Source organism: Opisthorchis viverrini (assembly GCF_000715545.1).
Source record: "Opisthorchis viverrini unplaced genomic scaffold opera_v5_225, whole genome shotgun sequence".
Lineage (NCBI taxonomy): Eukaryota > Metazoa > Platyhelminthes > Trematoda > Opisthorchiida > Opisthorchiidae > Opisthorchis > Opisthorchis viverrini.
Genome location: NW_008751883.1, coordinates 23,810 through 34,849, shown reverse-complemented (window position 1 = coordinate 34,849; position 11,040 = coordinate 23,810). Strand labels below are relative to the sequence as shown.

At 43.7% G+C, this 11,040-nt stretch overlaps 1 protein-coding gene across 1 annotated transcript in view; it reads right to left on the bottom strand.

Annotated features, from left to right (window-relative positions):
• The window catches only part of T265_08582 (hypothetical protein), a gene marked incomplete at both ends in the record, with an annotated part of 107,712 nt that extends 98,899 nt beyond the window's left edge, over positions 1-8,813 (bottom strand). The window contains 3 exons of the mRNA XM_009174434.1: positions 213-320; positions 4,986-5,137; positions 8,610-8,813. The remainder of the gene's footprint in view (positions 1-212; positions 321-4,985; positions 5,138-8,609) is intronic.
• Positions 8,814-11,040: the final 2,227 nt, after the last annotated feature.

Genomic DNA, 11,040 nt, shown 5'->3' with positions numbered 1-11,040 from the left:
ATATATATTCTAGGTAACAATGAATTCACCAATCCTGAAATGAACTTTCTTAGCTCAATGAATAAGAAGGATCAGCCGGTTATGAGCGATCGATTGAATTGGAAACTCCACTTTTATCCCCAAGTGCGTACGTGCGATTTGCCTTCCAGCCAAATCCAAACACTTGTTTTTAGGAATGAAGAAGGTGAAAGGATACTGCAGAAATAGCGAACTACCTAGCTTCTGGACCGGAAAATGCATCTGAAAGGTCTTCAACATCCCCATCTCCTTGCATTCGCTCCAAGGCTGTGTATTCATCTTCGAAGTCGAGCGCACTCTCTCTAAAACGATGCCCAATAAAAAGAGTATGGTGTTTGTGAATGTGTGTTGCATTTGTGAGTGGAATTCGTCATAAAATAAAAAAGGCAGTTTTGTGGAATGAAAAATAGCTTTAGTTCATTGTCAACAACAGAACAGCGGCAAAATTTACCGTCATTGTGAAATTACCTGTGTCGAATGGATTCATTCAACAGGACCCTTTAAGATATAACCGTTTGTGAAAGCACCTATTGCAACTATCTGACAGTGGAAGTATTATACATGAAAATAATGAGTGTATGGTGTATTTTCATGGAGGTGTTCAAAGATCTTCATGTACCTGACACAAAAAATGTCGGAAATGCAACAAGACTAGGTTCCATTATTAGGTACGATTGAGCTCACCGGATAGCTTTGCTTAAAAACGCATCAGGCATTGCAGATAGATGAATTCAGAGCGCTCAGTGAGTAACTTGGGGGCACCGAGTCCCGGCTACGGGCTACAAGCTCGGCTAAAAACTGATGTTTCATGAGATACACTATATGTTTCATTTACCGTTTCAATAACACTACAAGTTTTATACAGATTGTCTCCGTTTGTGTGAATTACATTTCTAAGAAGCAGGATCAGGAGTTTGAATGCGATCGTAAAAATTGCTCTACAGGCAGAATCAAGCCACATGCATCAATGTGTTCTGATTGGTTGGATCCTACCCTGCGGACACGTGACAACTTTAACAAATCAGTCATTGGATATGTCTGTTCTGGGACCGTCGAAGTGATTACTCTGGCATCGAATTGGTGGTTTTCTCGTTTGGTGGTTAGCTAATTTTTCCATGACCGAGCCGCACGCGACCCCTAATGGGCGTCTGGTAAGGTAAATACGAAGCTGGAACACATATTTCTTCATTTGTTCAAACCAAACTTTTTCACGGAGAGAAACAAGGGACCAAATTAGGACTAACGCAAATTACTGTACACCAGAACCAATAAAAACAAAGAATCGGGTGGTTTGTAGGTTCCCCTGCGCTGTTTCAGGTCCGTATGGAGAAATGACTTCAGGAAACGACTTGTTGCTTAGGCCATTCCAGTTATATCGAGTTTCACAGCACAAACGTGAAGGACATAGATGGATTGCCATAGTGTACGAACGATCGAAATTTGAAGTTAATGAGCAGTCCACTCTGTTCAGACTCAACATATTGGGAAACAGCCAGTCGCTCTCCAGAGAAGATTCCATTTGAAGTTTTCTCCATTCTATTTAAAAAAATGGTTTGCAAACCTGACATCCAACGAGTTTGGTTATTTTTTAATAGAGCGCGTTGGTCAGATGTGTGCTGTCTGAAGACGGAGGAACGATAGCCTCTTGCAAGCGCCGCGCTAATTTGAACTACTTTTATTATTACGAGTAGCGGGAAACAACCAAAACTTCAGAATCTGATCCGTGTGCTTTCCTTTCTGTACGTTTCGCTTTGTAGTTGGCTGTCTGTTGAGCTGGTGACGGGTACCTCTAGGAGCACTAATTTGTTGTTCTCCCCGGTTTCCATTGTGAAGTGGATCTCAGAAAACCCCGCCTTAAGTAGTTGGTTCATCCACAAAGGTTCGCTCTTCTTTATAGTAACAAACGTGTCATCCACCCTAAATTCGGTATGGTATTTTGTAGCACAACTTTCGCATGCAACTTCCTCAATAAACCGGAAATTAGTGATCCCAGTAGCTCTCCACGAGCTGTTCCTAACTTCTCCACTGAACCCAAAGTAAGCTGTCCCGCATAGATCCAGTGGTCCGCTGACATCTTTTCCAGGTGTCTCGCTAACGGTTCTCCAACTGTCCAGAATTTCGACAGCCGTTGTCACTGCAGCATTTAAATCGGCCGGTGTCTTGTCGAAACTGTTGAAACGCAAGTACCACGCTCGGCGAACAGAACAACAGCCCAGCAGTGCACTCGAACTGCGCGTATCCCTACCTGTCAGTGCACTTCGAAGTAGACGCCGGGACGCGTAAGTTTCATTCGAGGGTTTACATCATCCCACACCAGGCATCAGGAATCTTCATTACGCCAAATCATTGTAAAACTGAGGTTTCTATTGGCTCCCGAATCTTTATCGGAAGCAAGTTTATTAATAATGCAACAATAACGCAAAGATGCGCACAATAATTGAGTAGAAAAAAAGGCATAATAACAAAATGCAGTGACTAGTTATGTCTAGATTTGCCTGTGACTATTTTGATTCAGACTGTAAGGTAGTTCGTGTATTCCTTACCAGACTGACTATCGCCTGCCAGTTTGGTTCTGATCCATTCTTTTTCCCCAAAAACGTGACTTCTATCCTAACCCACAGACGATTTCACTGCAGATAGATCTACCAGATCCACTGAGTTTAGGATTTGGCAGCAATGTTCTTAGAGTCACGCATGATGACTCTACGTAGAAACATATAGTAAGCTCTTTCTCCCAATTTTTAAGACATCTGGGTTAAAAAGTGTTGCCTGCACTGATAAGGTCAACACGACCGCCTAATTTTCATTCCATTACTCCACCTATCCTTGGTAGGCTAACCTGAAACATTCACCCATCACTCAAGTGGGGGTGACTGAAGTGCGGAATGAAACGTCTCCTGACACACTACACTACTCATAAGGTTGACGGCCAACGTCCGTTTTTGTCCATCTTGTGGCTCATCAGGTAGGCGCAGTTTCCAGTTTCCACCCAACCTTGAACCCAAATTGGACTGATTTCGACAAATACACTCATTTGAAAAATCAGTTTGGTTTCGAGGGAGACTTGCTTAGAGCCCAGCTGAATCTCTCGCTTATGAAATCTCTAAGCAACTGAATTTGCTGCACTAGGCCGCCTCACGTTTCAGTTGGTACGACATTCGAGATATCGCGACACATATATAGACGTAACACACTACTCATAAGGTTGCTGAAAACTCTTCGACTGCCCACGACCGGTTCTACCCTCCTTGGGGCACATCAGGTAGGCACAGTCCCTGAGTCTCTGTCAAACCTAAACGAAATGCGGGGATGTCATTGTCGACAACGTATGAAGGCGGTGGACGAACTGCACTGTCACAAATCGCCGCGCCCTCACCTTCTGAGCTCTCTCCATACTGGTAGCCGAAAAGACGAACAGAATGGACAATAATTTATCGGTGTGCACATACAGCCACTTAGTTTGCCATCCGTCTTACAATGGTACCCAAAGGTTTAGATCAAGGTCACAGTAGGATTAAAACATCCGGTATAGAATGAGAGTTATCTGACTCATCAGGTTGCCATCAGGTTGACAACAATCTGATGAGTGACATGTCCGATATCGTGAAGTTTTACAAGTTTCCAATGAGTTATCGCGCGTCACTGAGGTCATTGTAAGATAACGCGCTCGTTACACAGTGTTTGAAGTTCCCGACCTGTTGTTTAAATGGTTCCACAAGGGCATCAAGATCGCAACTATACCGAAATTCCAAGATGAGTGGAATGGACAATAGAGTTAGCAAATTAAGTGACTCAAAGCTGTTGTTCACTCTCTCAGACACCAACTAATTTCATGGACTCACTCAGCGGAAAAGATGTGGTTGGATGTCAAAACGACCCTTGGAGTTCTAACCAATCAGCTGATTTGCTCTTATATATGGGATGATCGACCAAACTTGACGTCTTGCACTGAGTCTGAAAGTACTGTTTTCAACATATCCGGTGTACCCATGAATTACTGCGAGTATGACACATTCCATTTCACCACCTGAGTACGGTTGAGTAGATTAGACAAACTGTCCAAACGTGTTGATTTCTAGTTGTCCATGTAGACTGTAAAGAGATGTACAGTTGTAGCACCCTTTCGGTGCCTAACTGCCATGCCACCTGAAGGTTGCACGAGGGCTGAGATACTGTCAGGTTGCCCAAGTCTAGACAGGGGAAGTCAAGAGGCAGAGGTCGGGTTCGAACCACGGACCTTTTGGTCAGTAAATTCGCGCTCTAACCACTTGGGCCATCTCGTCCCCGTAGACTGTCATCATCATTATCATCGTCAGCTGTAATAACCGCGTACTCGTCGTACAGTGGTTGTAGCTGCCGCAGTTTCGTTCACCGATGGTTTGGGGGGAGGGGTAGGTAGCTGCGCGTTGCAGGCGGGAGCTGATAAATTGGTGCATAAAACCAGCACTGTCAGTGGGCTGTCAAGTGGGGGGAAGTTGGAGAAGGAGCTATGCATTGAAGGCAATAGCTTGGATGCCCGTAGACTGTAGAGGCTGATAAATTTTTTGGTTCGTAGCCTAATTCATTGACCTTGTTCTGTAACACACCTGAAAGTGAACCTCATCAGTACCCATTCAATGTCATTTTGCATTTTTTTGAATCTTTTTTAAATATTTAACCGATTCCGCTGAGCATGATAAAATCAATTTTTAACCAGAACAGTTGCAAGGATAATGCAGGAATTTTCCGTGTATTTATCAAATAGATACTCAAATGGGTAAATTTTACTGGTCTTTCCACCTTCGCTTGGGTCTTTAAGTTTCTCATCGCAATGCCTTTTGACGAGTTCCGTGGATTAGTTAATACTTTACAGAATGTATTCTGTAATTACCTGTAGCGAACGCATATCGCAGTCACATCACATTTCCCATGTTAACCTGCTGTAGAGACAAGTCCGTTTCAACACTGAATGACAAATACTTTCTTACCCCGCTTCGATTTGTGGATCACTTCTCTCGTCGCCCGGATAGGCCTGTAGGCCATAATCCAAAGGGGTTACGGGAAAAGAAAGTTCTTGCTGATCGATACCACTGATTCGCCCATCCGGCGATTGATGAGCGATTTCGAATGCGATAATCATCTGAGTAAAAACAAGAAAAAACAACCTTAAATTGTTAGGTTGTGAACAGTGTGAGAATGAATCGAGTCACTAGGTAGTGAAGTTCGAAGCACACCTGCCGGATTACCTGCTCCCTTGAAGGGATATTTAAGACCACGTCTGGCGGTACGGGAACGTAACTACACTAAATCTCTTCTGTTGCGGACGATTTTGTTGAAAATTGAACAGAAAATTCCTTCACCGTTTAACTTGCAAACAGAGAAAGGAATCCACGTATGTTGCATGTAATTTCTACAAGTTGTGTGATATTGAACGCAACAGTAGACTGTTTACTATCGTAGAATCTATCCTGTTCTTTTGACTCTGTAGACAAATTTCGTCCACGAACCACGACTGAAATTCCATCCGTGTGAACTTCAGTCGATGTAGACGGTCTTCACTTCCGCCTTTTGGAAATGAATCAAGTCGGTTTTCACTCCCATCCGTTCCATAAATTTGTAAATCATTCCTTCCCCAACTGACAAGCCGCACGATACACCATGTGGTACCATTCCGCACCAGTCTACCGTGTACAATTTAGCAACAATTCACCGTCTTTGTATGAAAAACCTGAAATGACTCTATTGATTGCGGGACCTACTACACAACTGTGAGGTCATCCAGCCGAAGTAGAGTTCACCGGAATAGAGAACAACACTGACTTCAATAGGATGTGTGCGTAACTACTGCATGCCATGTCTATTCCGAGCCGGCGTAAACAATACGTCTTCGCAAGCCTCGAGTAACTCAAAGCATCCTCCGGGGCTATTCAGGTGGACAGAAAAGTTAAGGTGGCCTACTTTTCCACGAAAATTGATAAGATATCGAATTTCACCGGGGATTATTCTGTCTTTAGGTCAGGGGAGATTTTCCTTCACTACGTGCAACACATAGTTTATCCAACCAAAAAATGAATCAATTAATTAGCACACATAAATCCATTCGGTGCAAGTTAAAGTCAGAGTAAAATGAAGAAATTCGAGCAGGCCTGAACGAGAACTTCCAGTGAAAGAACTCGACTTCAACGTCGAATCCCACAAAAAGAAATTCGAGCAGGCCTGAACGAGAACTTCCAGTGAAAGAACTCGACTTCAACGTCGAAGACATCCCACAAAGATTACCTAGCTAGCCTAGAACACGTCCTGAAAACAAACGAAGTGTCCAAGGAGGTTAAACAACTCATCCGACAAACAACTGTACCGGTGATCACACGGAATAGAAAAGTGCAACTGTTTTCCAAACAAGAGTCCTAATAACACCAAAAGACAAAAGATGCATCACGGTGATAATGGACCGCTCAGATTAGATTCAGAAGGTTGGACAACTGCTAAATGGAACGACGGCCCACCCATGAGTCAAGCAATCAAGACCCAACTCGAAACTCATNACACGACGCTCAGGAAACTGCGAGCAACACACGAGATAGCCAGCCAGAAACGATGGAGAATGATAGCCGATGGGACCAACACGGCACAGTTCTATGAACCACTGAAGTTGTAGAAAGTGGTATACTCCACTTCGACGAAACGTTTCACTTGCGGCAACTCCATGTAACTAATTGGCAAAAGACTAATGGGGAAGATTGAAACACACACACTTCTAGATCTTTCTAATTCCTTAATTCTGTGGCGCCACAATATGTTTCCCTCCTCTTGAACAGGGTTTGAACGCAACTGTTCTTATGGATCATTGGATGGCAGTATTTGATTGCTTTATGTTTACAAGTTTACAAGTTTACAGAGTCCGATCTACCATGTCGTACACGCAAACATTCAAGAATTGTACTTAGTTGTTCCTCTTCGGTTCGATTACAAACTGGATATCTTCAAACGTGGTTTTGAGCTGTGCATTGTGTACTGAATCTAGTCTTATGGTGATAAATGCATCATCTATGTAGCAGATCGGTAGCCTTGGATTGATTATTGGTTGTATCGCGAGCTGCAATCTTTTTATTCCGACCTCCGTGATGAACCTTGACACTGGAGATCCCATTGAAGGCCCTTCCAGCTGTTAATGTATTTGCCCATTAGACCTAAGGTAGGTATCGACGCAAAAGTCCAACAGATTGCAAAGACTATCGGGTTTCATTGTTCCTGTCATGTTCAGACTATTCCGAAGAGGTCCTGCTATTGATTCTATCAGAAAGGCCAGATTCCTGAAAGTAACCTCAGGACGCCCGGAACCTACTGCTCCACCAAAAACTCAACAGAAAAGCCGGCAAGCATCCAGGACAGTCAATCATTCAATTGATTCAGCAAAACCTGATGAGTGTTCTTGCACGCCACAGAAGCACGACTGAATGTGATCAGCGTTCAGGCTTTTCATAGAGGCACGATCGATGTTGATGGGTGTTCACTACCGCCTATCAAACAGCCTGGATCAATAGCGTGGGGCCATTGTAAATTTCGTCCTCGCACTCGTACGCACTCACGCTCTCACACTCGCACGCACTCAATCGTTTGTTTGGAATAAAGCTGTTGTGTTCCCCTCTGTGAGTCCTTTTTTCTCCGGCATGAGGCACTGGAGCGGGTCAGCAGCAGATAACACAGATTGACGAATTAGCAGATATAACAGATTCTCTGGCGAGGTTGTAATTGATTGAACTGAACGGTTTTTTGACATCAAATAAAAGCATGATTTCGTCACTTTTTATGTTTACATTACCTGGTTAGCGTAGAAAAGCGCCAACATTGTTGATTGCGTGTTTCAATCCTCCCCATTAGTCTTTTGCCAATTAGTTACATGGAGTTGCCGCAAGTGAAACGTTTCATCGAAGTGGAGTATACCACTTTCTACAACTTCAGTGGTTCATAGAACTGTGCCGTGTTGGTCCCATCGGCTATCATTCTCCATCGTTTCTGGCTGGCTATCTCGTGTGTTGCTCGCAGTTTCCTGAGCGTCGGGTTTAATTCGCTTGATGAGTTTTGAAGTTGGGTCTTGATTGCTTGACTCATGGGTGGGCCGTCGTTCCATTTAGCAGTTGTCCAACCTTCTGAATCTAATCTGAGCGGTCCATTATCACCGTGATGCATCTTTTGTCTTTTGGTGTTATTAGGACTCTTGTTTGGAAAACAGTTGCACTTTTCTATTCCGTGTGATCACCGGTACAGTTGTTTGTCGGATGAGTTGTTTAACCTCCTTGGACACTTCGTTTGTTTTCAGGACGTGTTCTAGGCTAGCTAGGTAATCTTTGTGGGATGTCTTCGNTCCTTTCGCCAGAATTTCTTGTTAATCTGTCATCTTGATTGGTGATGAAACGTTTGCAATTGCATTGTTCAGCTCATCGGATGGACCAATGATGCTGAGTTACCCTTCTAACTTTATCCACTTCAGGACTGCAACGTCCAATTCCCTAAAGTTGCTTCGATCAGTCCCCTCAATATCAAACAAAAAATATCGTCACGCTTCCACCACACAAAGATCAACAGATAAACGATAATAAAGGACGACTCACACTGGTGGCTCTGTTATTCTCATCCACCAAGTTCTCACGAAGTTGAAGGCGTGGCTCCCGATTGAGCGAGTACAAGTTGACGGTGACCGTGCCAAGCAGACTGGAAGCAAAAGAATCGTGTCCGAAGCAGTAAAACTCTTCCATTTTAGAAAACGGGCAATTACAAGCGCAGAATGACACAGTTTCTTCTCTCGGCAAACAAACCTGAAAGATGCTGGTAGCGCAAAAGCCCCAACAGGGCCAGATCACATTTTTCCCGATTTTGTGGAGGCGGTTGGGTGAAATATGGGTGGCTACTACCGGGTACATAGATGATTTGTCTTCGTATGTTTTATAATGTTGTATAACATTACCAAGCACAAGGGGTTCCTGATTTCCATTTTTCTCACTCGCAGTGTCCTCAAGTATCGACTAGTAAGCTACACTTGTCAAACTGTGTTTAGCGAACCGTCTACATGCGAACCAATACGATGAACTTACCTCCATGGTGGTAATTTCCGCACTGTGTACACAGATAACACAAGTTTGTCGCGATCATCCAGAGGACGACTGACAGGCCAGGTGAGTTGGAAGTCAAAATAAACACTGTCTCGACCAAGGACCCTTTTGGTCTTCTGTACCGAACCTGTAGGGAGAATAATCGTAGGTTAGGGTATTCGGCTTACAAGACAACTAATCTCGTACCACCCTGATATGAACACAGATCCCCATCAGACCAATTTCAGTAGTTCCAGACGTAATCGAATCGCAGTACACCAAGGGAGGTGATGATCTTTATTATAGTTATTACCAAGAGCAATAAAAAAATTGCAAGTCGAGCGGTGTCAATCACGACATCCCCGTTATCTCCTGGATTCGACAGCTGTAAAGACTACCAGAAAGTTCATTTATTCTGACTGATTTTGAGTAACAGAGTCGGTTATCCAAAGTAAACAAGGTGAGTCTGTATTCAGGCCGAAGGTAAGTTGACACTTAAGCCCCTAATCGTTACATTGATGATGTTTTTTCACATTCGTCGTCGTGGAGAGCGTGCTTAGGCTGATTCGGTCGACCCGAAATGTCGCATGCCGTATTTAGTGACAGGATTTGAAGCTGATTTTCAGCCAACCAGAGGGTGATTAACCATTTTGACTTAGATTTGTTGACCCTGCTGCCTCAGGAGTAAATCGTTCAGCTGTAGCAACCTTTCGGTGCCTAGCTTCCATGCCACCCGAAGGAAGCACAAGGGCTGAGATACTGCCAGGTTGCCCAATACTAGACGGGGGAAGTCGAGATACAGAGGTCGGATTCGAACCACAGACCTTCCGGTCAGTAAATTCGCGCTCTGACCGCTGAGCCATCTGGAGTGGTTAGTGTGTAGAAATTGAGCTAAACGTTCAATGCAGGTGGAATACTGTCCAACTTGCCACCAAAAAATGACGTATTTTGGTACGCTTTATAAGCGGATAGTTTGATGTCAGTTACCAGTAATTTAATGGTTTGGGCAGTCTGTCAAGAGGACCTCACTGTATCTTGACTGTTTTTGGAAGACTGTGGTTTTGGGCAAGTGTTGGTGCAATGACGTAAGGTCACGTGTTGCACTTCTACACGTGATATGTGCAACGCATCTTACAGATATACAGCCATATTCCCCGACTGAGGAATGTTGCTTGGATCCGGTTGCTTCGTGGTGGCAGATTCATGTCAAACTGTCGAACAGCCGTCACTTCAGGAGCTCACCTCCACGATGATGACTCCCCGAAACTCACTGATTGGTGCGTTATTTACAGGGAAAATAGAGGATCATTTTTTAGACCAATGACTTGAGTGGATACTCGTATGCTATAAATATGGCACATGAATCTTGCTTGCAAACAACTTTTATCAGACTGCCTTGTGCTATTCTCAGTTTTGCACGATCCGTGAAGTTATGTTTCAAGGTTTCATTTCGTATCGTATGTCAAGGCGTAGTCCGACGATTTCTTATGTGTTTAAAAGAGCAATATCATTTTGGTGGTGCCTGAATTCATACCCGAATGTTGATCCTCTTATTTAAGCAAACGTATTTGATAAACATAAGCGTCAATTTATTGCATTCACAAAAATTTTGCTATTTTCGGGAGTCTGGGGTGAGTTGTTCTGGCGAAAAGCCGATTTGATAAATCCAAAACCTCAGGAGGGGTTTCTCCACTTGAGGGAGAAAACACTAATGGCGTTCCTGTTCCTTCGTTTCTTTGTTCAATCCCTCATATCTACCTGCATTGGGCGTTTTCTGGGTCAACCTCATTAATTTAATACGCGCTGGTAACACGTCATGATCTTTTGCCCCTGGACCTGTTGAACCGTGCGCTTTTTGAACACCAGTGTTAGCAAGCAATACTTCTGTTTAATTCAGGTTGACTTGCTGTTTTCTTCTGGTATATTAGTGTTTTCATAGCCCTTCAAAGAGTCC